The following is a 25,990-nucleotide window of genomic DNA, read 5'->3' on the forward strand; positions in this document are numbered from 1 at the left end:
TGGCAAATAGTTTTTTGCTATTGTGTGCATTGGCATTGATTCTGTTCTGTAGTGCTGTTTTCTTTGTGGGTTTGAGGACGAGATGGTGTGCGGTGATGTCGGTTTTGAAGGTTGCATGGATTTCCACATTTTTTTTGTTCCTCTATCTCTTCTCGAGTCGTCTACAGGTGTGTCTGGACTCATGGAGGGTGGGCGTCAACCAGCTGGCTTTCTTGAAGCATTGCTTGTCATGTGCCTTCTTGAGTGTCGGCGCAGTTGGATATCCATCGGTGGAGGTGTTAGCATCTGCTGATGTTGGAGGTGTGGCAGTGCTGAGAAAGGCAGTGAGATGTTCTTCAGTGATCTTGTTCCAGCTATGATGGGGGCAGTGAGGGCAGTGGTTTACGGTGAGTGTGGGGAAGGAAAAGTGCACGTAGTGGTGGTCGGTCCAGAGGAGTTCGGTGGTGTGGCTGTAAGTGATGTTTTCGCTGGCAAAGAAGACGGGGTCAAGTGTGTGTGGGAGAGGTGACTAGTTGCTTGAGTCCAGTGTTGGCAAGGTTCTCCAGAAGGGATGCGGTGCTCTGGTCACTGTGGTTGTCAAGGTAAAGTTGAGTTCGCCGTGTCGGATATAATTGGTGGATGCGAGAGCCTGGGGTGCTATGAAGTTGATGATTGCTTAGGTGAAGGGTGGGCGGGGGCCAGGAGGCCAGGAGGCCTGTAGATGAGGGTGCCGCAGAGGGTGGTGTTAGAGTTGGTCTGGATCTGTAAGTGGAGGCGTTCCATGGTTGTCATTGGGTCGTCCGAGTAGGTGGCAATGACTCCTCCTAGTCGGTGGGTGCGGTCTGTGCAGGTGACTTTGTAGCCATCAGGATGGCGGTGGTGATGTCTGAACCAAAGCTGGGGTTAGTCCAGGTTTCTGTGAGGAAGGCGATGTCGGGAGTGATGGAGTCGAGGAGGTTCCAGATTTCTGTGGCATGTTTGTGGAGTGAGGGCGTGGTGAGGAGGATTCAGCTGAGTCGGTCAGGTGCACTGTTGGTCCACTTGGCAGCAAGAGGAGCTGAAGTGTGGAAGTGTGCAAGGGAGCAGCCACAGTTTTGGTAGGAGAAAAGTCCTTGGGTGTCCGTTGGTGACTCGAGGTGGCAGGCTGTTTTACGTCCTGTGTTGAGGGCGAGGAAGGTGCTGGCTCTGTATCTGCGGAAGGACCAAGAACTAGGGCCCGTGGCTCTGGGTGCGGTCCAGGCATGGACGGGGCAGACAGTCTTGCATTTGGCAACAGTTGATATTAAGTAGGAAATGCAGGGAGTGGGAAATTGTCACTGGAGGGGGAAGGGCCTCGGAGATCGCAGTGGCAAGAGCAAAGCGTGGCAAAGGGCTCAAGGAAAGAAGAGGAAAACAGAAAAAAGTGCGAAAAGGCTGCAAGGGACAGAAAGAAAAATCAGAAGAGCCAGAAAAAAGCAGAAAATAGAGAGACATGAGGCAGTCCAGCAGCAGAGCAGTGAAACTCTACCACTAGACCACCAGGGATGAGGCGAAGGCGGCTGTCTGTGGGTGGCGGAGGGCCTCGAACCACTGACACGAGGGTCAGGAGATCAGCAGCAGGGACCTCAGGTGCAGCTGCTACCAGGTGGAGCTGCACAAGGAAGGGAGGAGTCGACTGAAAGGCAGTGGACAGCACCATCACCTCACAGTGGCCGCCATTAAGTAGTGTGCAGGGGGGCTGGACAGCTGGGAGATGCGGGAGACGGAAAGTGACACTGGAGCGGGGCAGGGCCAGGGAGAACACAGTGGTAGTGGTAAGGCGTCGCAAAGGGTACAAGGAAAGACGAGGAAAAGAGGAAAAAGTGCAAAAAGGCTGAAAGGGAGAGAAAGAAAAAGCAGAAAGCCAGAAAAAACCAGAAAATAGAGAGACAGAGGTCTGTCCAGCAGCAGAGCAGTGACGCTTTACCGCTAAACCACCGGGGATGAGGCGCAGGCAGGTGCCTGTGGGTGGAGGAGGGCTTCGAAAAACTGACCCGAGGGTTAGGAGATCAGCAGTAGAGAGCTCGGGACAGCAGCTATCAGACGGAGCTGCACAATGAAGGGAGCAGTCCACAGAAAGGTTCAACTGTATTTGCTGCACTATTGATAGATATGTCCTTCAGAGATATCTCTTCTTCTGGGTCATGCAGCCATGGACAAGTGCTGCAAGAGCCAGAACAGCAGGCTTCCTCCCTTGGGCCTTTCAGCACTGGACCATGGCTGGTAGTCCTGTCCTTCATAGCTCAGGATCATGGCTGTGCTGTGCATGAGGGATGATAAAAGTGTCTTACTAATGTAGCCAGTGCCATGATACAAGAAAATGATGCCGGACAGTAAAAAGCAGCCATAATCTGGGTGTATTGGCTCCAGATCATCCATGAGCCATGGTGCCACTGCTGCACTAGTGAAAGCCACACCTCTGAAAAAGGCCTCCAATGAGCCTCACAGCCATACTCCTGGTCTGCTAAGGTCATTGGCTGGTGACTCCAACTCTGAGTGTTCAATTATGGCCAGCTGGAATACCCAGGAAAGTGAGGGCATTTCCCAGGCCTCACAGCTAAGGATCATGGTTGGAATGCCCATGGACAAGAGGCAAGTAGCACAGCAATAGCGCCATGGGTGCTGGTGCAAAGTAAAAATACCCCCACTCTTGTCCACAAGCTGCATAGTAAAATAAAGCCATAATTTGGGAAACATTGAGCACTTAATACTCCTGGGCCTAGTGCCACTGCACCTCCTGTACTATTGATGGTTATGCCCCTGACCAATGGTAGATAGTGAATGTGTTAGGTCCCTCTAATTTGCATGCAACATGAAATCACAGGAAATGACATCACAGGACATGTACCTTGAAATCGACATAGGCATGGAGCCACGGGACAGAGCTGTGAAAGAATTTTAGTGAGGCCAAGGGGACGTGCACATATGATGTGCCCCACCACCTCCTGAGCCTCTTAGAAATGGTGTAGCACTCAGCAGATTAGGGGGGAGACCCCACTAGCACATGGGCCTCGCAGCATATAAGCATGACTGCAAGGCCCAGTGGCGAGGGACCCTCTACATGGCCTGGCAATGCTACACCATGGCTACGAGGCATAGCATAAGGGCCTTCACTCCCCTAGGCCTTATATCCATGGTCTTGTGTTGTGAGGCCCAGGAAAAGGGACCCGGGATAGGGGAGCCATCGACCATTGTCCTCACAACAATAGTGTAGCACTGCCAGCCCAGGAGAAGGGTGTTCCCTTCAATGGACTACCCCACCATGATCCACAGCTGTGAGGCCCATGGGAGTGTTGCCCCATTCTCTGGCCTCACAGCTATGATGTAGTGCTGAAAGGCCCATGGGATGTGGTCCCACTGCCCAAGGCTTCACATCTATGGTCTGGTGCTGAAATCGCCGGAAAAGGGGAGTACCCTTACCTCTGCCTCACAGCCATGGTCCCCAGCCATTACTGTCATAGCCAAGTAAGGTGAAAAAAGTTTTCATTATCACTTCACAGGACAATTTATACCTTTGCAGAAACACTGCACATGTGGAGACACATTTTGTGTGCAGAGACATCGGAAGATGATTATTCTGGAGCAGGGGAACTAAGAGTGAGATAGCAGATTTTTGGTAAGCCTGGGTGTAAAACTACGCACCGCTCGCAGAGTTTGCAGAGTTTTGGCAACTTGCGTTCCACGTAGAACGCGGAGTTGCCGATATACTCAGCAACGGAGCAGAGTTTTTTGTGAGTTACGGGCGTCCGTAAATGTTGACGAGATTTCCTAGACATTCATGAGTGCCACAAGATTTGCTTGGCCGCTGCATGGTCCCGCAAGAGTTTGCAGTCGCCAACACGTCATTCGTTTTTGCCAGTGAATTTCCGGCGGGGGGTTTGTTGGGAACGCCATCCCGAACATACAGGATCTACCGCAACTGCAATCTGGAGAAGGTTCTCTTCCCGAGCAGTACCAAACCCTTCTCGAAATTTACATTTGTCTATAGTTTTGTACAAGGAGTCCTTTTTTCTTCTTTACTTTTTTTTCAAGCGGAAGGAGTGCCCCAGAGTCTCCAACTTCCTGTTCCTCTCCAGCAGGCTCCTCCCAGTGCTTTGTCCATCTCCTGATCACTTACCATTTGGATTTGGAGCTGGAACGATCACCCTTTGTGGCTGCCTCATAATATATCATTGGTTTTGAGGACTTTGAATTAGTCGTTCAGAAGGGCTCCGAATCGGATTTGTGTTTGAAATCCGACCTGGAACCCTTGTTTGCGACCGAATCGTACACACTTCCCAACGACCAAGCACGATGCCTGGAAACCGGTAGGGCTTTCTGAATCGGTTCCAAAAGGCACTGGGACAGGTCGCATCTTTCTGAGCCAAATCGTACAGCTCTATGGACTCGGTTTCCAAGGGAGAGAGTACGATGACCAATCAGGAATGAATCAGCTGTCGGAATCTGTCTTTGGGGGTCCATAGCTGGCACAGATTCACCCAGGGCCTCTCGAATCAGGCCCGTAGAGGTACCCAAGGCACCCCCCTTTCCAACCATGTACATTGTGGCAGGCACCATGGAGTGCCCACGACACGGTGCAAGGTTTTCCCCAGCCACCGCCTTCTTCAATGAAGTCAATGGGAGTCTGACCGAATCGTATCCGGAACCATCCGGATACATCCAAATCGCTTGGTCGGACTACCACGATCCGAGTCGTCCACAAAGTATTCCGGAACCGATTTGGTAGGAATGCTTTCCGAACGACATCGGAATTGACCCCTAAGTTGGAAAACTGGTGTTGTTAGTTTGATTGGGGCCATGCACCTAGATTTATTTGTACTTTTCATCGACTTTAATTTTTTTTGTGGTGTGTGGCCTGTAGTTTAAGTAGGGGCCGAGTTGTTTCTTTGTAAGTAATTTTTCTTCTTTAATGGAGAAAACATGTTGCACAGTTCACTACATTTTCTCCATAGTTTGAAATCAATTTGCAATATTGATTTAATTTACTATGTAGCCCAGTAGTCTGCCAATAGGCCTTTCAGACAGTAGGCCCAGAGCTACTCATGGGTGCATGAAACAACTGTTTCTATGGTGTTTCTGTTTAATTTAAACACCATTTAGACCATGGATAGTATTGGATTGAAAGACAAAATGTTTTTTGGGGGTATTTCACTTTTTTAAATATTTGTAAATGCCTTTGTTGGATGTGTGTGGTTGTGTAACATGCAAACCTTTTCATCCGTGTGGATTTTCGTTTTTGGCATTGTTGCATTAAAGATGTGCTGTTGGTTAGCATGCCTCCTTTGTCTGGCCAGTGTGTGAGTGTGTTTGCATTACACTAGTAGGCCAGCGTTTGCCTTGATTCCCCATGTTGCCAGGGGCCATTTTGTAAAGTCTGTGTCCTTAGGCCTGCTTGTGTTCATTGTTTTCCAGGCCTCCTGCTTGTTGTTGTAGTGATCATGTGGCTGGTGACCATTTTTTGAAGGCAGTCAGTGTGCTTTTGCCATAGGCCTGCATGTCTTCTCTTTGTTCTCAAATGCCTTCTTCTTGCTTGTTGTTGTTACCATGTGGCACTGGCTGGCAGTCATTTTGTGTGTTCAGCCAGAGTGTCCCTTTGCAATATGCTTGCATGGATGGTTGATCAATGAGATAATACCAGCTTAATAAATTAATAATTAGACGCTTGAATGGTAATTTTTATTTTGTACTTATTTATAATTATTTAGTTATTTGATTTTTTGTAAAAAACTATTTGTTTTTGCTTATTTGTTTATTTATTTTTCATTTTACTCACATTTTTAAAAGTTTCCCCCCCCCCCCCCCAATATTTTCCGAATTTTTTCGATTTTTTTTTCTTCCTGTTTCAAAAGTAAAATGATTTGGCATCAATGAACCATTTTATTTTTAACCAGAAGTCTGCTATATGACGTGCACAACAGTATAATGATTGTTCCATTGTCATTTGTCAGCTGCAGCTCCCTGAGTGCCGCAACCCATGTGATGCATTGCACAATGCACATAAAGGAAACTCTTACATTACATTTTTTTGTTGTTGTTGTTCTATCCTATCCTTCCTGAGTGTACTGTACAGTACACCATGAAAGCTTATGTTGTTGTTGTCAAAGTCTCACAAACGGTTACACTGTATTGTTAATTTTGTTTATAACTGAGGTAACAAGTGTGACCACACACTGAATGATATTTTATTTATTTGTACTAGTTGTTGAACTACATCAATGCCATGTTTCTCTGATGTTCTTCTTGCTTCTTTGCTTTTAGGTACACATGACTCAGAGGAGAAGGAGACATCACCCATAGTACTGCCAGATAGAAGACCTGCACAGGACGTGATGTGTGACCACAGACATCCCTTCAACTTGTGAAGCTAAGTGTCGCTGCTAACTGACAGCTTCAAAATGGCCAAAAGAAGAAAGGTACCAATACCAAGAAAGTTGCCAGTGAGAAGAAGAAGGCACTTACCACAACCGGTATGTCATCCAAGACCTTTTTTGGGAAACAAAAAATTGTGCCTGCACGCAAGCTGGGAGCAGCCCCCCTGCATCAGTGGACCCACCCCACCAACCTAGGCCCAAGCCCATGTCTGTCTCAGAGGCAGTCAGACTAATCACGGCAACACCGACGAGCAGTGACATTGGAATTGACTTATCGATATTCCAAAGTAGTACCCAATAAATGCAAGAAACTGAGATAAGTGGACAACAAAAACCGCAATAACCAATAGTAGTAGTTCCTCCTGAAGTAGGGGCAGTTCAGGAGATTGAGCTTCCTGCTGAGTAAGAGCAAGCCACTCCTTCAGAAGATCTATTGTCTTCCATATCCCCAGCAAGAAAAAGTAGGGTAAGACCATTAAGTTCTTCTCCAAGCACCCCTTCTGATGATCCAGACACCACTTGGACCCCACCTCAGTCTGAGAGTGAGACACGTAACCCTGTGCATAGTACTACGCTACGCTCGCAGAGCGTGCGTAGTTTACGCTACTACGCACTACGTGAATTGCACATAGAACAGTGCAAAAATGCGTAGTTGGCATTTTTTGCTTGCTCGCGGTCTTCAACGTCAAGTTGGCGACCGCGAGTGAGCAAAATCAACATCCCGGCAAGACATTTTCCTAGTTCGCGATCAGCAACATCAAGTTGCCAATCGCGAGCGTGGAAAAAAAAACTCCCGGCGAGATTCTCAACGCGGGGTGGTCAGGTTTCTCATTGCGAGTGGTCGCGTATGCTCGTGACCGCTCGTGATGAGAAACTACCAGTCTGCGTTGAGAAAGCTGCTGCTCAAGTACAAATCTACTCGTGCTACAGAAAACGACCGCTTGCACTGTGCAAGATGCCGTTTGCAATGATTGCACAGTGCGGACAAGCATCCGGCACTGTGCAATCAGTGCGAACAGCATTTCCCTACCGCACTATGCAGTCCGCGTAGCTACGTATAGCGTGCTTAGTGTGAAGTGTGAAGTGCACTTCACGTAGCTATGCATAGCGCTACTACGCAAACTACGCCTAGGGTTAGAGACATGCCACAAGAAAAGGCTAGGGAAAAGGAAGGTTCCTGAAAGCCTTAGAGTTATGGAGGTAGATGTAGAAGAGGAGGATGATGACAAGGCAGACCTCATGGACGCTAGCCCTGCCCCAGTGGAGACCGACATTACCCTATCCCAAATTGCTGTGATGGATGTGGCACCACAGATACCACCAACACCACCTCCAGCTGCCATAGTTGCTAAGTCCCGGCAGCGACCTACATCCACCACAACCACCTCAGTAGAAGTAGGTACTGCAGAGAGTCAAATGTCACACCCACCTACCAGTTCATCTGACATTGCAAGTGGCACCAGCAGCATCAGAAAGTTGACCTCCCCAGTTTGGGACTTCTTTTCGGTTAGCAGGAAGGAGGTGTTGATCAGGCTAAGCTTGGTACAAACTACGGTATTGGAGGCCAAACAAACCATCTGAGAAAACGCTCATTTGATCTAGTGGGAGGATCACCTTAGTGGCCAAAAAACTGCAAGTGTTGTTAGTGGATGGGGTTGAAAGGCTGAGCAGGGAATCTGATTAGATTATGGTGGAAGGTGAAGAAGAAGAAGATATTTTCTCCAGTACACAAATCAGCCCTGTCTCCAGCAGTGCAGTACAGTAACTGCCGCACCGAAAGGCGCATGGAGCCTACCAATGTCTGCTCTCAGGAAGTCACCTGCATCAGTGGCACCAGAAAAGAAAAAAATCAAGGCAACCATTCTCGGCATGATTAGGCCGGAGAGGCAGTACGAACGTAACCACCCAACAGCGCATTTGTACAACACGAAGCTGGCTAAAATGTTAGCGCTGGACCTCCAGCCTTTTTCTTTTGTGAAAGGGGTGAGTTTTTTTGAATTTCTGGCAGTTATCTGCTCGATATGGAAGGTTCACAGCCGGTCCTATTTCGCCAGAGTGGCTGTTCCAGTGTTATATCACGACGTGCTGGAATTGCTTGGACAAGCTTTGCAGCAGAGTGCTGTTCACACTATCCACCTGACAACAAACATGTGGACCAGTTGCCTAGTCACTGATTACATGTGCATCACTACACACTGGATCTCTTTTGTGGGGGTTAGAGAAAAGATATCTGCAGGTGTTGACACTGCTGAGATTTTTAATAGGGTTCAGAAGCATGCAACAATCACCATGTTCCCCATGGAGAAATCCCATACTGCTGCAAACATTTTGGCAGACTTTAACACTAAGGTCTTTGAATGGCTGCGGTTGGTTTTGTTGCCATGGACAATGGCAGTAATATAGTTAAGGCCATGGCCGATGGTGGCTATTTCAGGGTCCTGTGTTTGGCGCACTGCATTCTCATCATTGTTCAAGACTTTCCTCAAAAAAGAAGACCAAGTCAGCAACTTACTGTACATCTGAAGAAGATTCTGCACACATTTCAGCCATTATTTTAAAGCCCGGAAGCAGCTGAGAATCATTCAGCATGATAATAGAAAGCCAGTTAAAGCACTCATATAGGAGGTGCCAACATGTTGAAACATCTGTTTGAGCAGTGCAGACAAATCAATGATTATGTCATGCAAAGAGGGGATGCAACTGTGAAAGGCATGATCATTGAGTTGGACCAATGGGGCCTAGTTAAATGCCTAACAGAGATGCTGCTCCCTTTCGAGGTTTTCACATGTGAAGTCAGCAAGAAGGACAGTACCAGGGGCAAGCTATCCTATTGTTGCACATGCTACAGGAACAGCTAAAAGAGATGTCTGCAATGTACGCAGGTGTGGAGAAAAAAAAGAAGTATATGAGTTGGTGGAGAGCTTACTCCTTCGCTTATCTGCAAATACAAGAGTGCAAAGAGACATAGTGTCACCCAACCATTACATTTATGCTACAATTCATGATCTACGGTAAAAACAATTACTGGCCACATTCATTCCTTTTTCAGACGGGGATGTTGCCAGCTACAAAACTTGGATAGCGGTGCAAGCCAGTCAGCTAGAAAAAGAACAGTCAGGAATTTCAATTAGAGGCCTGCTCCTCAAGGGCACAACAAGCACTGCAGGGCAGCCTGCAAGTTCAGAGCCTGAGGGCAGTGTGGTTGGCTCACAGCAGCCAAAACCACCAGCAGCAAGAACAACATCAATAACAAGAACAGGAATGGTTTCTACTGGCAGGGCGTAAGTCCTGTGCTGAGGCCAGGCAAGGCAGAGTACCCATGACCATTGAGCAGATGTCCAGGCCTATCTGGATGACCCAACAGAGGTCTACTTTGATCAATATCCATTGCTGGATTGGTATTGGAAGAGGCGCCAATGACCAGTGCTGAGCAGGCTGGCGATAAACTATCTGGCTTGCCCCATACCCAGTGTCTCCGCTGAACGTGTTTTCAGTGCTGCTGGTGCTGTTTTGACAGTGAGAAAGACCAGTCTCTTGCCCCCAAACCTGGAGAGATTAACCATGATCAAAATGAATCAGTACTTTATACCACCGGATTACACAATACCTGAAGTACGCCAGGAGGAAGATGACGGAGACTCAGGTCACAGAAGTAGTGTGGTAGATGACCTGCTTCTGGGCAAACAACCAGAGTTTGAGGACAATCTCTACTTCCCTGACTACTGGGTTTTTCTAGTTTATTTCTTTCTCGGATTCCCAAAAATAAACCCCCCCACAAAAAATATAGCTTAGGAACAATATTTACTCTATTATATTTGTGTGTTCTTAGGTGACCGATCCATCCCCACGGTCTTACTCTTAGACATATTGTATTGCTGTATTAGAGTTTAAATTGTGTGCATTGAAGAAGTCCTGACTTGCCCTAAAGCCATTTCCTTCAAGTCAGACATTGGATGGAGAATACAAATAAATGTGTGCCTGGCTCTGCCTCCAACCCTGGGCCCTGACTATCTATCTATCTATCATTTCCTCCTAGCCTAGAGGGACTGCCCCACATGTGACATTATTATATAATTCGGTTTACAGGAATTAAATGGATGATCTCCTTTCTGCAATGTGCCACCAATCGATCATGGTGAGCACACTGAAAGAACAGGCAAATGATAATGGCATACATTGCACGCTGAGTGATTGTTGTTTGTTGTTGTGATGTGAACTTGATGTGAATGATATGTCATCATCATGTGTCAACTTGAGTAGAGAGTGAGACTTGAGAAGAAGAGATGATTCATGTGGTGGCAGGCAGTGTGAGCCTGGGCGTTTGTTTGTTACGCTTAATTTGTTAGTGATGATGATTGAGATTCACAATGTTGGTGGCCTACTGATGACTGATCAATAATTTTCCCCTGAAGGTTATTTTTTGCCTTCCCCTGTGAGAGACTGGATAGTGAGATTGCTTTACCTGGGTCCACACTGTCCACACTGCTTAGTTTTATTGTTTTTTGCTTACTTTATACTCCTCAAAGACTCAGACCAGACCAGTCACTTAGTTAATGCATTGCAAATCTTGCAAACGCAAATCTAGTCTACTCTAATCTACTATACAGTACACACAAAAAGGGACTCAGTCAAGTCAACCTTCCCTTCATGTTGTTCAATAACAAAATGGTACTACTAAAGGCCGATCCATTGCATTTTGAGTCGGGACGGGTCGGGACTCACTCGGCACACTATTGGTACGGACTCGGAGTTGGACACCATACTCGGAGTTGGAATCAGACTCAGCAGGACCAGAGATGATGGAATGACTCAGGGCATGGGCGTAAGGGTGACTACTTCGAGAACTGCCTCCAGAAGTAGATGGAAGTTTTCAAATTCACTGAAACCAACCGATTTGTATGATGACGACTTTGAAGTGGCCTAAAGGTAAACAACAACACCAGACTTACACATGTCTGTGTAGTGGTGGTGATGAGTGTGCTGTGACTGACTGATAGCGGTGCATTGATTTTTTACTTTATTGGGAAAGTGCTATGTTGCTGTGTGTGTGTGTGTGTGCTCAGTGCTGTGTGGCTCAAATTTGAAGCTAAGTGGAGGTTGGGTGGGAGGCCTGTTGTTGGACATAACTGCTGGAAACAGACATTTAGTCATGCTGCCTCTGAAAGTCTTCTTGTTGCACTCCTTTATGCAGTTTAACTTAGTTTTCTTTACTCCTTTATTCTTCAATATCATTTTTGTTTTTCCATCCACTGGCCTTTTACGCTGCCCCATACTGGAAAACAACTCACACTTACCTTACCAAACCGCATCCACCAGGCACCCAAGATTAACGGACAGTCCAAGAGGAATGCGGAGATGCTACTCCCAAATTATTTTGTCTCTTCAATCATTACAATTGTGTGTGTTGTTTATGTTTATTTACTTGACTCCTTTATATTTAAATTTTATTTGCTATCTTTCAAAGCCTGGTACAACAGAAAATAATGTTGCTTGGGCCTCTCTGGGGGCAATTTGATTTACCTGTACTAGTCTAGAACTCATCATTATGCATGCATTTCATTTTCCTCCCATAACAGATTTATGATGGTCGGCCGCCAAGATGAATGTGTTGTCCTTGTGTAGTAGTGTTTGTCTTTGTCAAACCTTTCCCTCAATTCCCCCTTCCCATCCATTCATCGAACCCCTAACCCTCTTTCCCCGAGCTGTGTGATTTATTGAGGTGTGACTAAATTAAATTTACACCATTAATTGATCACACGGTTGGTGGGGCGGATGTGGTGAAAGCAAGCAACACCAACTAAAGGTAGTCCAAAATTAAAATTGTGCATATACATCAAATGCCCATAAAATAACTACTTTATACCCAAGTTTTCCCTAACTCCCTCATTCTCAACCTCTGCACAACAAGTCCCACCCACCAATCAAAAGATTAAAAAAGCGGCAAGAGAGGGCTAGGACTCAGCTGTTCCTCGCCAGCTGGTTAAAACACTCCTCCATCCTGGCTACCAGGTACGCCATCCTGAGGAGCATGCAGCGCTGAAAGGTTCAAAGTGTACAGGGGGAGTAGCAGTGGTTGAAGAATGGCGGTAGGTGGCTGCCGGACCAAGGCGGCATACCACATAGGGACCGGGGAGGTCTGGCTGAAGCCCAGGGCATTATACCTCCTCCTCCAAGGCCACTAGCTGCTGATATTCTGCCCTGATGGCCCCCAGCTTCTGTTGCCGGGTCTTGGCTGCCATCTCCTGCCAGGTGGGTTGGGAAGGAGTAGCTTAGCAAAACAGAAACACATTAACTGCCACATGCATCAACAGAAGGTATTGCGATTCCTACATAGCTATTTTTAAGTAATCGCTATTTAGGAATCGCAAATCCTTATGCATGTAGGAATTGCAAAATAAATTGTGATTCCCAAACATTACCTAATAGCAATTCGCAAATTGCGAATCACTATTAGGTAATGTCACTCCATTCATTGGGAATGCATTCCCAAATTGCAATTACCAAATTGTCAATCGCAAATTGTAAATGCAATTCCAAGGATGCCAGGGGACCTAAGGCCCCCCTGATGCACCCCCCAAAAAGTAATTATGCACATGTGCAGCTGTGCGCTGCAAACCACCTTGAAAAATGCACTTTTGTGCATTTTTCAAAGTATGCGCAAATTACCATCAACTTCAAGTTGATGCCAATTAGCGTTTCCTAAATGTACAGTTTGCATTTAGGAAAGGCTTGATGCATCTCAATTAGTGAATCACAAATTGCAATTCCCTAAATGCATTAGCAATTTAGGTCATCGTAAAAAATTGCGATTACCTAATTTGTGAACCCAAAGCCTTTGATGCATCAGAAAAGGCCTTTTTACGGAGACAAACCAGAAAAAAGCTTGATGTATGTGGGCTCAAGCTATATACATAAAATTATATAGGTGCACAGTAGCACTAGAAGTACATACCATTTGTTGCATCCTCGATTCTTCTGCCCCTAAGATTTGGATTTGATTAGAGTTTTAGGCATTAGACACTCTGGAGTAGACAAGTATTCTTCTTCTCTCTCTTGTTTAGCTAAATTAATCTTGTAGGCATGCCTGTTCAGCTTGTGTCCTAGACAGACATACTAGTGTTGCAGACTCATGTTACTTTACTACTGTCTGCAGGTGGGACAGCTGTACTACACAATTATCTCTTTTTCTATTAGGGGCCATGCTCTGTTACAAATGGCAAATGCTCAATTTCACCTTCACCCTGACTATAACAAGGCAGATGAATACATGAATAGTCGCTGATATGAATGGTGAAATACAGCACAACATCAGGTGAGGTACTACTATTGTAGCCATGAAGCCGATAGGCCACCATGGCTGACACTGTCGAAATGCCATGGGAAGGGAGTGGGCCTCAAAGGGAGGCATTTGATGATGAGAGGGTAGATAATATATATGTTGTGCTTGAAAACTACTGTGAGTCAAGGGAGTAGTCTGAAATATAACCTCAAACCTTTGAATCAAAAACCTTGATAAAAAAAAATTCCTTGTTTATTCTTCTTCCTACGGATTTTTTGCATTTATCATTACATTGTTCTTCTAGCATTATTTTTATTATTCACCCTTGGATTTGCTACTCAGGCACAGTTTAAGTTTCTTTTACATTCTCTTCATTCAGTCTTCAACTATGATTGAATAATATCCATCCATTCCAAACATGGCTATCATTCTCAACAAACCTTTCACCAACATACATTTGTCATTTAACCACCGATGTGTCCTTGCTTGCCTTTGACCCATCAAACCTCCTGGAGGATTCCTTTCACCCACCCAGACAAGCATCCTTTCTTTCACCTTTCACCCATCCTTCAACCACCCATGCATCCTATCAGCCACCTATATATGCATCCCGGGCCTTCACCCAGGCATCCTTCTCTGCCAGTCACATTACATTTCACCCATCTTGCCTCCTTCCATCTTCCTTTCCCTTTTCTGTCAACCTATCAAATGTCTGGCTCTTTTTCATAAAACTTTTTCTGCTGAGTTGAAGATAGAAGAGATCATTAGTTACTCAACTCCCGCTGTATGTGCTAATGCTAAGTAAAGGGTGTCTTCAACTGTTCACAACTTAGTCCCCGATTACTATGCACCATAACAGAGAATAAAACAAAATGGCCGCACCCATGTGCGGCTGCGTGGTGCAGTTCATACGATATTTCCCCCTGAACACACAATCCACGTTCCTGTACGGCAGGAAACGGACGGATGGTACAAGCAACTCCGCCCGCTCGCAGAACTCTGCATAGCGCAACAGAGTTATTTAACCGCTTTGTGGCGTTCCGCGTAGCTCGGCTACGCAAACTCCGCCCAGGCTTAATTTTTGGGGTTTCATTCTAAATCCCCCTCTTAAACAGGTCATGTTAAAAGATAACTTACTTGGAGATTGAGTTTATCGAGTGTCAATACTCTTCTTACTATATTTGAATTCTAATCTCTTTACCACCTCCTAGAGTATGCCTTGGCTACTCGCAATAGTATTAAGCTTTTAAACACCAGCGGAAAATATCAGTATCTACCATGCATACTGTCCAGTAAGTACAAACTGCCACAGGACCTGGTCCAACTGGTACGTTTTAAAGATGGAACTGCGATATTTGACATCTAATCTCAACTTTATGATGGAAATAATCACCATGTTCTAGAGCTGAGCAGGGCCCATGTTAGAGTGGCGATTCCCTGAGGGTTCCCTGACACAATATTGAAACCACAAATAACATGATACCAAAATATTTTTTTAAATATCTTTTTTGTATGCATATAATGGTACAAAATATTTTTTTTAATATATTGTTTTACACTAATATTGAGAAATATATTCAAAAATTTAGTTTAAATAAGTAAAACTTGAATATTTCAACATATAACATTATTATATTTAAAAATTAAATACATATAAATAATATTTTAACAACACACACACATATATATCAAAGTGTGTATGGCTATATACATATATATAATGTAAAACTATTTAAAAAATATTATTTTCGACATATATTTTAATTTTATAATTGTTTTGTTTTGAAATTTACCAATAAAACTATTATATGTGTATATATATATATATATATATATATATATATATATATATATATATATATATATATATATATATATATATATCCATCAGAAAGTTGCCTGTGACAGGAGTGACCAAACAAGAAGGTAGGTGTAAGCCAATTCTTTAATGGAGCGAGTAGAGGGAAAACAGCATATTGCCACGCAGATTATTCAGTCCTCCCCAACGCGTTTCGTGCCAGAGCGCACTTAATCATGGGTTCAGGGCTTTTGCTCAGTGCAGACACCGACAGTTCAACCAGGCACTGATTCAAATTTCTTATCTTCCACCCAGGTGGGCGTGGCCACCCCTGCAGCGAAGTCTTGAGGCGGACCACACAACCCACTGTGGTATCATTCAGTTTTACTTTGCACCTATGGCATGGCAGCTCACTGAAGCAAGAAATGGCACTACTAAGACCAGAAAGCCACGGGGGTGGCCACGCCCACTCTGGGCGGGAAAAAGATGTATTTAGCCAAAATTGCCGTGCCTTGAATTTGCAAGTCCACGCCTCTGAGGAAGTGTTCACACACGAAACGCGTCAGGCCTTGGACAATCGAAGATTTGTGCTGCTCCAGCCGATTTCCTCGCAGCATCCTTCAATAAAGATCGTTGGGCGAAAAACTTACCTGTAGTGTGGCTTTCTCTTCGACAGGCAAACTCTGGTTTTGATGTTAGTGGCCCCGCCTGAGCCACGAGAAAGCTCCGATGCAGTTTGCATTCCTGCAGCGACGCCAACCGACGCCGCTGCTTTGGGAGCAGGTGCCTGTTGTTGAAGGGCAAAAATATGCAGCGAAGTCTTGAGGCGGACCACACAACCCACTGTGGTATCATTCAGTTTTACTTTGCACCTATGGCATGGCAGCTCACTGAAGCAAGAAATGGCACTACTAAGACCAGAAAGCCACGGGGGTGGCCACGCCCACTCTGGGCGAGAAAAAGATGTATTTAGCCAAAATTGCCGTGCCTTGAATTTGCAAGTCCACACCTCTGAGGAAGTGTTCACACACGAAACGCGTCAGGCCTTGGACAATCGAAGATTTGTGCTGCTCCAGCCGATTTCCTCGCAGCATCCTTCAATAAAGATCGTTGGGCGAAAAACTTACCTGTAGTGTGGCTTTCTCTTCGACAGGCAAACTCTGGTTTTGATATATATATATATATATATATATCCAGATGGAAAACACCAATAACGTGCGCTCTTAGGCAAAAGGGAATCACACAGCAATCCAGGAAATGATGGGTGTTTTAATCACAACGCATTTCAGCTTACATCGAAGCCTTGTTCACGTGATAAACAGTGCACAAAAACCTTGACTGATAAAGCTTTTACATAACAGACATGAAAGAAGGACATAAGCATGAAATACAAAGCTCTAATGCATGAGACATGTTGGAACGATAAATGCCTTGTGTGTATTGCAGTTTATACGATTGAAATAAACACAGCGACCCTGTATCTTAAGTAAACACAATTGTTTGTGGCTAAATACAAAACACGCTGAGCATGAATGATGCCTGACAGTTATGCATAAATAGCAATAATCGTTATAAAGTTTTGAAACCATGTTATGCAATTGCCGTTGAGGACTAACCAATGAGGCAGTCAATCCACTGCCGTGTGAGCAAATATACGATACAAAATACAGACAAATGTCCTAGTCAGAACATAATGTAAGACTATCTGATTGTTGTACATTAATATCAGCGATTTATGCTCGAAAGGCGTATGGCCAAGCAGAATACTGATGCATGAGGCATGAGGACAGTTTGCACTGGACGGCTGCCGGTGGTATGAGAGCGGTAACCCCTTCTTGTGTGACGTCTCCTTTTGGGCAACTTTTGTGTACGATATATATATATATATATATGTAAAATAGAAAGTACAACAAATAAACTGCTCAAATATTACCAATTTAATTATACATAAAAAGTAAATAATATATAACAATAACTTTTACTGAAAATTTCTTAAAAATGACATACATTTTTATATAAAATTAAATACACAAACACATAATAATAATATATATGTGACGTCTGCTTTTGGGCAACTTTTGTGTACGATGTGTAGCGGCTGGTCCGGCCGCGGAGAGGTCCCGCCGCCGTACAAGGGCGGATCTAACGGTGTTTGTAAACCCGAACATCGAGAAGAATCAAGGGGGCCTTGCTACCGGATGACATTGGCACGCTCAGCAGCCTGTTCTGAATTGCCTCGTCCTATGATGGTGATAACTTTGTTTTCTATTCCCACTTGGGCTTTCTATGAACTATGCAGTTATTAACGGCACCTACCTAGGTTTTTGGATATACTATGGACTACCACATCCATCAGGCCTTATTGTGACGCCCACATGGGCGGGACCTTACTATTGAATAAAATGGCAGTTTGCCTAAAGTCCATTATTGCTGCATTTCTGTTGCCAGTGAACAAGGGCGATTTATGCTCGAAACGCGTATGGCCAAGCAGAATACTGATGCATGAGGCATGAGGACAGTTTGCACTGGACGGCTGCCGGTGGTATGAGAGCAGTAAACCCTTCTTGTGTGACGTCTCCTTTTGGGCAACTTTTGTGTACGATATATATATATATATATATATATGTAAAATAGAAAGTACAACAAATAAACTGCTCAAATATTACCAATTTAATTATACATAAAAAGTAAATAATATATAACAATAAGTTTTACTGAAAATTTCTTAAAAATGACATACATTTTTATATAAAATTAAATACACAAACACATAATAATAATATATATTTAAAAAATATTTTTTTTAAATGTATTCTATAAATCATAAATATACTATTCCCACTCCAGTTTATACAACAGTAGAGAAAGTGTTAAACTCAGGAGGGGTAACATTTACTATTCCCACTCCAGTCTGTGCAACAGTAGGGAAAGCGTTGGACTCAAGAGTGGTACACTTTACTATTCCCACTACAGTCTGTGCAACAGTAGGGAAAGCCTTAGACTCAGGAGGGGTAAAGTATACTATACCCAATCCAGTCTGTGCCGCCGTAGGGAAAGTGTTAGACTCAGGAGGGGTAAAATTTACTATTCACACTCCAATATGTGCAACAGTAGGAAAAGCGTTGGACTCATAAGGGGTAAAATGTATTATTCACACTCCAGGGGGTGAAACAGTGGGGAAAGCATTGTACTTGGGAGGGGTAACATTTAGTATTCCCAGTACAGTCAGTGCTACAGTAGGGTAAGAGTTTAACTCAGGAGGGGTAAAATTTACAATTCCCACTCCATTCTGTGCAACAGTAGGAAAAGCATTGGATTCATGAAGGGTAAAAAGTACTGTTTCCACTGCAGTCGGTGGAACAGTAGGGAAAGCGTTGGACTCAGCAGGAGTAAAATTAACAATTCCCACTTCGGTAAGTACAACAGTAGGGAATGTGTTGGGCTCACAAGGGGTAAAAATTACTATTTCCACTCCAGTTTATACAACAGTAGAGAAATCATCAAACTCAGGAGTGCTAAAATTAACTGTTTCCAATCCAGTCTGTGTAACCATAGGGAAAGCGTTGGACTCAGGAGGGGTAAAATATACTATTTCCACTCCGGCCAGTGCAACAGTAGGGAAAGCGGTGAACTCAGGACGAGTAAAATTTACTATTCCCACTTCAGTCTGTGCAACAGTAGGGAAAGCATTGGACTCATGAGGGATAAAATGTACTGTTCCCACTGCAGTCAGTGGAGCAGTAGGGAAAGCGTTGGACTCAGCAGGAGTAAAATCTGCAATTCCCACTTCAGTCAGTACAACAGTAGGGAAACCGTTCGACTCAGAAGAGGTAAAAATTACTATTCCCGCTCCAGTCGGTGCAACAAATAGAGAGTAGTTCATTTCAAACAAATAACCTATTTCAACAACTCTATTAAAGAACAAAAATATAAATATTTAAATAAAAAAATTATATATCTACATTTTTACAAAAATTTAACAAATGACATAATTATTATAATGTTTAATAATATCAATTACAACAAATAATATTAATTTAATTAGAATACCACACTATGGGCCCGATGACAATGTTGGGTGAACTGCCACCGACAGGCCGTCGGTGGCGGTCCGCCCAACATCCAAGGTATCGGTCTGACCGCTGAATTACGATGCCAGCGGTCGGGGCGATTTGGGCAGGGGGAAATACCACCTCCTCCAACAGGCTCAAGGAGCCCATTGGAATGGACGTCAGAGCCTGATCCCTACAATGGAGGCGGTGCCTGTGGAGGCTCCCCTTTAGGGATTAAGATGTCAGATTCCGACAACCTTTTTATGGCGGTCCCACTACCATAAAAAGGCTGTCTGAAAGGGACTTTGGGGGATCCGCAGTAGGGCCCCATCGGCCGTGGGCCACTGCTAAGTGACCATGAGGCCACAAGTTGTGCCCCCAAACAATTAATAATAACTAACTAATGATTAATTAATTAATTATAATTAATTAACTTCCCACCCTTAAACCCTACAAACCCAAAAATCCGCACCAGAAATAGGACTTAAAAAAATCTTAATTACACAATTTGCATAATGATCAATTAAACAATTATGATTAATTATCATTAATTATTAATTAATTATAATTAATTTAATTTCCACCCTGTACCCCTACAAACCCCACCTAAAATATAACTTAAAAAAATTAATTAATTATCCAATTTACAGAAGTAATTATCAATTAAATAATTAGTATTAATTTAAAATGTATTAATTAATGATAAAATCAAATGGTTGAAATGTTCCTAATAACACCACAACACGTGTTGTCACGCAGCCCAAAGGTCCTTTGCAAAGCTAGACCGGTTACCTTTCTGTTGCTTATCGCTACATTTGAATGTTAAACTGGTACTAATTAAGTACAACCAATGACCAGGCAGTGTTAACAAGTTCTAAAATGATAATATACTAATTCAATACTATCACTGAATTATGCCCTGCCGGATAATTTGACCCTCCCCTGCAACATAATTCCAGTGGCCCTGCTTATTGCTCTACTGCTTCCTTTTTTATAAGACTGGGAGTATTTGATTCAATAAACAATTTACTGAATATTTCCTGACAGAAGGAAGGTGCCAAGTCATATGTAATAGTCACCTAAATGCAGTAATATTGTTAAATATATGACCTCTATGCCAAGTAGCAGTGTACTGCAGTCCTAAATCTACTAACAAACTGTTTGATCCTGGGCACATAATACTCTCCCTGTGCCTTGTCCACTGATCTGACAATACAGCAGCACTTTGAAACAGGCTTAATGTGAGAAAGAAGACACCAAAGGTGTTCTCCCTGGCTTCAGCTCAGCTCAAGGTCCAGTTTGAACCACACGTTCAAAAAGAGCTGAGCTTTCATGTGGCTTCTGACTGCCACCCTCCGTCTAACCAGGATGTGACATTACGGGTAGAGTTGCCTACTTTATAACTGGGAAACTAGGACCCAGTCTTGGCATCAGCTCAAATCCTGTAATTCCGGGCAAATCACTTAGGACCTTATTATGAGTTTGGTAGTCTCCCTGTCGTCCCGCCACCACTGGGCTGACAGGAGGACCCCCAACCACGTAGTGTGCCCTCAAGCCTGATTACAATTGTAATCCATGGCAAGTGGGCAGTGCTGCGGTGATTTCACAGCAGTTGTCTGTTAGACTCACTCACAGGAGAGCCTTAACAGCAGACCGCCACCGTAACAGCAGTTGCAGCACGTTCCTGCACAGTGTGTGTAGGAAAGTGCCCCTTTTTCCACGGTTACTCCCTAACTTTTTGACGGATACTTGATCCCAACTTGAGTGTGCAGGGATCATGCTAACCAGGCCCCATCACCTGTGTTCTTTCCCAAAACTGTAGCTTTGTTACCCACAATAGGCACACCTCAGGGCCACCTGTAAGTCTCTTGCAAAAGATACCCCTGGTACCAAGGGCTTTGTGACCAGAAGAGGGCCTCTAGGGCTGCAGCATGTGTTATGCCACCATCAGAGACACCTCATCTTAACAACCCCACCCTGCCATTGCAGACTGGGTGTTTTGGTGCAGACCAAACTGAAGAGTCATCATGGCACACACCCCTGTGTGCCATGCCCACCAACACTGCCTGTGGCATGGGTATGTCTACATTTTAGCGGCCCTTACAGCCCTAAATGTAGGGTGTATCATACCACAGGTGAGGGCATAGCTGCATGAGCAATATGCCCCTACAGTGCCTGTGTCGTTCACAGCCATTGTAAGTACAGTGGAGCCATTTTGAATACATGCGCTGTTCGTTTGTCAACACGAACTCCACAGCTCCATGATGGCTTTACTGAAGTCTGGAAAGTTTGGTATCAAACTTCCCAGCATATTAAACCCACTCTGATGCCAGTATTGGATTTAATGTAAAATGCACACAGAGGGCATCTTAGAGATGCCCCCTGAAAAACAACCAACTCTGGTGTGGTTTCTGACTGGCTCCCAGTCATCTGCCACCGCCAGACAGGTTTCTGGACCCCTGGGTAGAGAGCCCTCCTTTCTCCAGGTCTGGTAACAAAGCACATCCTGGGCAGAGGTGTCTTGTCTCATTCCCCAGGATGGACAGGGTCCTCTAAGAGGGAGCTTTAAAGGTATGATGCCTTTGTTAGCAACCCCTGTCTTTTGCTGCTGTCAGCAACAGGCTCCCCCCGGTTCCATTTTGGGTGTGAAAACTGGCAAAAAAGCCTAGCCAGGAAGGGAGGTGTACCCAACTTTGCCAACCCCACCCCTCAGAAGGGTGAGGTGAGGTGAAGTGCACATCAGTCACCACCGCCTTGTAGGTGGGGGGCCCCTCCAAACAGGAAGAGGCATATGCCCCCTCCCACGGGAGGTTGGCATACTAGGGGCTGTAGACACCCCAGGGAAGGGGCCAATTGGTAACACCCCTAAATCTAGTATTTAGGGGCCCCCTGAACCTTGCCTCTTCAGATTCGATGTGACAAGAAGAAGAAGGGCCAAAGAGCTGTGCTGCAGAAGAGGAGGACGACGACAGCTGCTTTGGTCTAAGCTCTACCGGCATGTCTCCTGCTCTGAACCTCTGCGAGCTGAACCCCAGCTTGTCCTGCAGCCAGCAGCATCCAAGAAACCCGGTGAACTGCCCTGCCTTCCCAAAGAACTCTTATCTCCTGTAGACACCCGATTTGTCTAACACCAACCCAAGCCAGGACTCGAGATCCAGTCAGATCCGTAAGTCCTCATCACTCTCCACCTGACGCCCACACCTCGAGTTCAAGTGGCCCAAAACCCCAGTGAGGTCCCCCCAGTGATGTTCCCCCAGAAATCTTGACCTGTGTACCAGCCTTGGACTACTTCCACCAACCTTCCATTTGATGCCTTCAGCCTCATCCTGAAGGGTCCCACCCCAGTGTCGTAACAAAGGTCCCCGCAGTCTCCTACATGTACTTTGAAGGGCTGGTCCCCTTAAGTTTTGTTACACCACTGTCCCAAACAACTGCAAATGGAACAGTGGGAAGAACCCGACAAGGAAAGACACCCCTACACCTGCAGCTCCTGAATCCTGAGGTTCCCGACTGATGGTGTGCAGAAACTCTTCAACTTCACCCTCTAGTCATTGGTTCCCTTTGTCCGGTCTGCTGGCTTCTGCCTGCAGTCTTTTTTCACGACCTACATCCTCATTTGAAATGCATTGGGCTCCCGACAACAACTGAGCACCCTGCACCCGGCCGCCCCTGTTCTACTAGTTGCGTGGAATTGGTGATATCCTGGGACCCTCTTTGCCCCTCCTAAAACAGTGTGGCCTGCCCGTGAACACTCCCCAACCAAGGTGTCCATAGCCCCATTGGCTAACATTTGCATCCTGCACCCATCCACCCTAGTACCGCCGGTGGTGCACCTTGAGTTCCAACCTGAACCTTGGGGAACCTTGGTTCTACCTCCCAAAACTCCAATCCCAAAACCGTTTTACTCACCTGCAAACTTAACACTTCATTTTCTCCACAGGACTCAATGGTGGGTGTTCTCCGAAACTTCTTGTGTTGAACTATCTTTTACTGCACAAAAAGTAACATTTTAGCTCCACAAGAGTTAACCTGCTTACAAATGTCCTGTGTTGCTTAAATTGTGTTAGGAGTGTGTTTAATACTGAAGAAGAACAGTAATCTAAAAGTTATCAAAAAGTAATTACAAGCATTTTTGAACAGTTTACAAATCGTTTTCTCAATTGAAAAAAATATTTGAATGTTCCTACTGTGTTCACTGTATTTTGAAGAGTCACATTGTATGAAGAGTTTAACTTACCTGCTGCTAAGTAAATCTTGGTTCTAGAAATAAAACAACAAAATAACTTTTTATACAAACAATTGGTCTGGATTCAGACTTTGATTGGGTGACATTATTTCTTGCCTGAGTGTGTACAACAAATGCTAAACACTATCCTCCTGGTATGCCTGACTGCTCAACCACACTACCATAAAAGAGAGACAGGTATTATTATGCTTTCCAGTTTTCAGTTTCTATTTTTGGTAAGTTCTGGTGTTTTTTTTTCCGTGTTTCCAAGTGATTTCAATATCTTAAATAAACAGTGGTTATCAGTGGTTACACATTTTCGCGCCATTAAAAACAACAGATACAGTGTTTTTCTGGTGTTTATGGAATGTTTTGCTTTTATTATTGCTTGCTTTCTGCACTGATAGCGCATGATATATAGACAGTGTATGAATTGTGTATATGAGGTCCAAATAGATTTTTGCAAATTAATCTTATTGTGGTACACAATACAATACTTCTTCAGTGAGTCTTTGGTCAAGTGCGCTCGCTCTTTCCTTTCTATGTAAACTTCTGTGAAAAGGCCCTCTCAACATTGGCACTTGAGACGGGCAATGCCAAAACAGCCAGTACACAATTTGTTAACACTGGCCACTGACATAGCCTTCCATGCCAATACTGGTGTACTTGAAGATTGCAGGTTCTGCAACTTTTGCATTGAGCTGGGTGCTTATGCCCTTAGAGTTATTGAAGCGGTCAAAAATGAAGCAGCACTTTTGAAACTACAGAGGAAATTCTCCTTTCTGGAAGGGATGGAGAATTTCCACGATGAGGTTTCATTGACTTCAAATGCCATGGTTGGTGAAGGGACATTTCTATGCATCATTGCAAGCCATTTCTCATAAATTGTGAAATGAAAGTTCCTGAATTGCTCTTCAACATTGCTTTGCTTACAAAGTGGCAAGCACTCTAACATAGAACATGTTGGAGTATCAAAGTTACTAGAGGTGTCGCCCAGCCTACTCTCAAGGAGATGGTTCACATCTGCACCAATTATGCTGAACACGTAGCAGACAAGGGTGTTTTCAGACTCTAGTTTTTTTATCTTGTCCACTACAGCAGTTATGCTTTCATGCAAAGAATGCAGTAGAGTGTACTTTTTTTCACATCACTATCAATATGCAACCAAAGGTCCTCACATTTCTTCTCTTTGGCATCATCATTCAGCAAAAATTCTGTAAACGATTGCCACATGGCTAATATAGCATTCATAGCCCCATAGACTGAGAACCATCAGATAAGGGAAACAGTTGGGAGGACTCTTTCTTTGATGCCACACAAAGCACGAAATGAGAAATATTTGCATTTTAGTTTCTGTGCATAAGAAAACAGTGCACCGAATGGGCTAAAAAGTCAATACCATTCCTTATTAACTCTGAAGATTATAAAGATGCTTTCAGCATACCATCTAACAAGAGGCAAGGATCTCTTACAGGGCAGCAATTCAGCTCAGGTATCAATTTTGACAGGTCATCACACAAGTTTTTCATATATGTAGCTGAATCACTGCAAATACAAACAATATCACTCCAATCTTTGTTGAACTTGGAAGGAACCTTTTTTGCAGAGCATTTCAAGTGACACTGTGTTCCATGTTTTCCAAAAGTCTAGTGTCATGTTTTCACCACTATCCCAGATGCTTGGCGATAGTGCTCTTGTCACATATGCTTTTCACTATACCTTGCATTGAATGTTTAAAGCCTGAGGTGTTTGCAGTTCACCTACTATCAATACTGACTCACTGGAAAATAGGGGCTGATGTATGAAGGGTTTTTACCCATTCTCTGTGGGTAAATGTGATGAGACATATTAGGGAAGATTCTTATGAAACCAGCCATTTTACCTATCAGTGAAAGATTAAAACGTGGCCAAAACATCAAATATCGTTTTGATATTTCTTGATTTTCTACAGTTTATAAAATAATTAAACAATACCTAAAACATGTTTCTAAACCCTGCATCTTTAGACCAAAGACCACAAAACTCAAAAAAGAAAAAAGAAGAAGAAACAATATTTGGGTGGCATCCCTAAACAACAAAACTCATGCAGAATATTGTTAGCCCACTCTTTCTTACTGATAGCTTATAAAACAAAGTTACATTGTATTGGCCCCTTCAGGAAGAAAACAAATTGACTGTCACTCTTTTTTTCCTTTCTTTGAATAGCATTTAGTTTGTGGTTGTGCAGGTGTTTTTTCAATGTTTATATGTTTTCACTGGTGAGGGCTA

Source organism: Triturus cristatus, chromosome 3_1, assembly GCF_964204655.1.
Source record: "Triturus cristatus chromosome 3_1, aTriCri1.1, whole genome shotgun sequence".
NCBI classification, from domain to species: domain Eukaryota; kingdom Metazoa; phylum Chordata; class Amphibia; order Caudata; family Salamandridae; genus Triturus; species Triturus cristatus.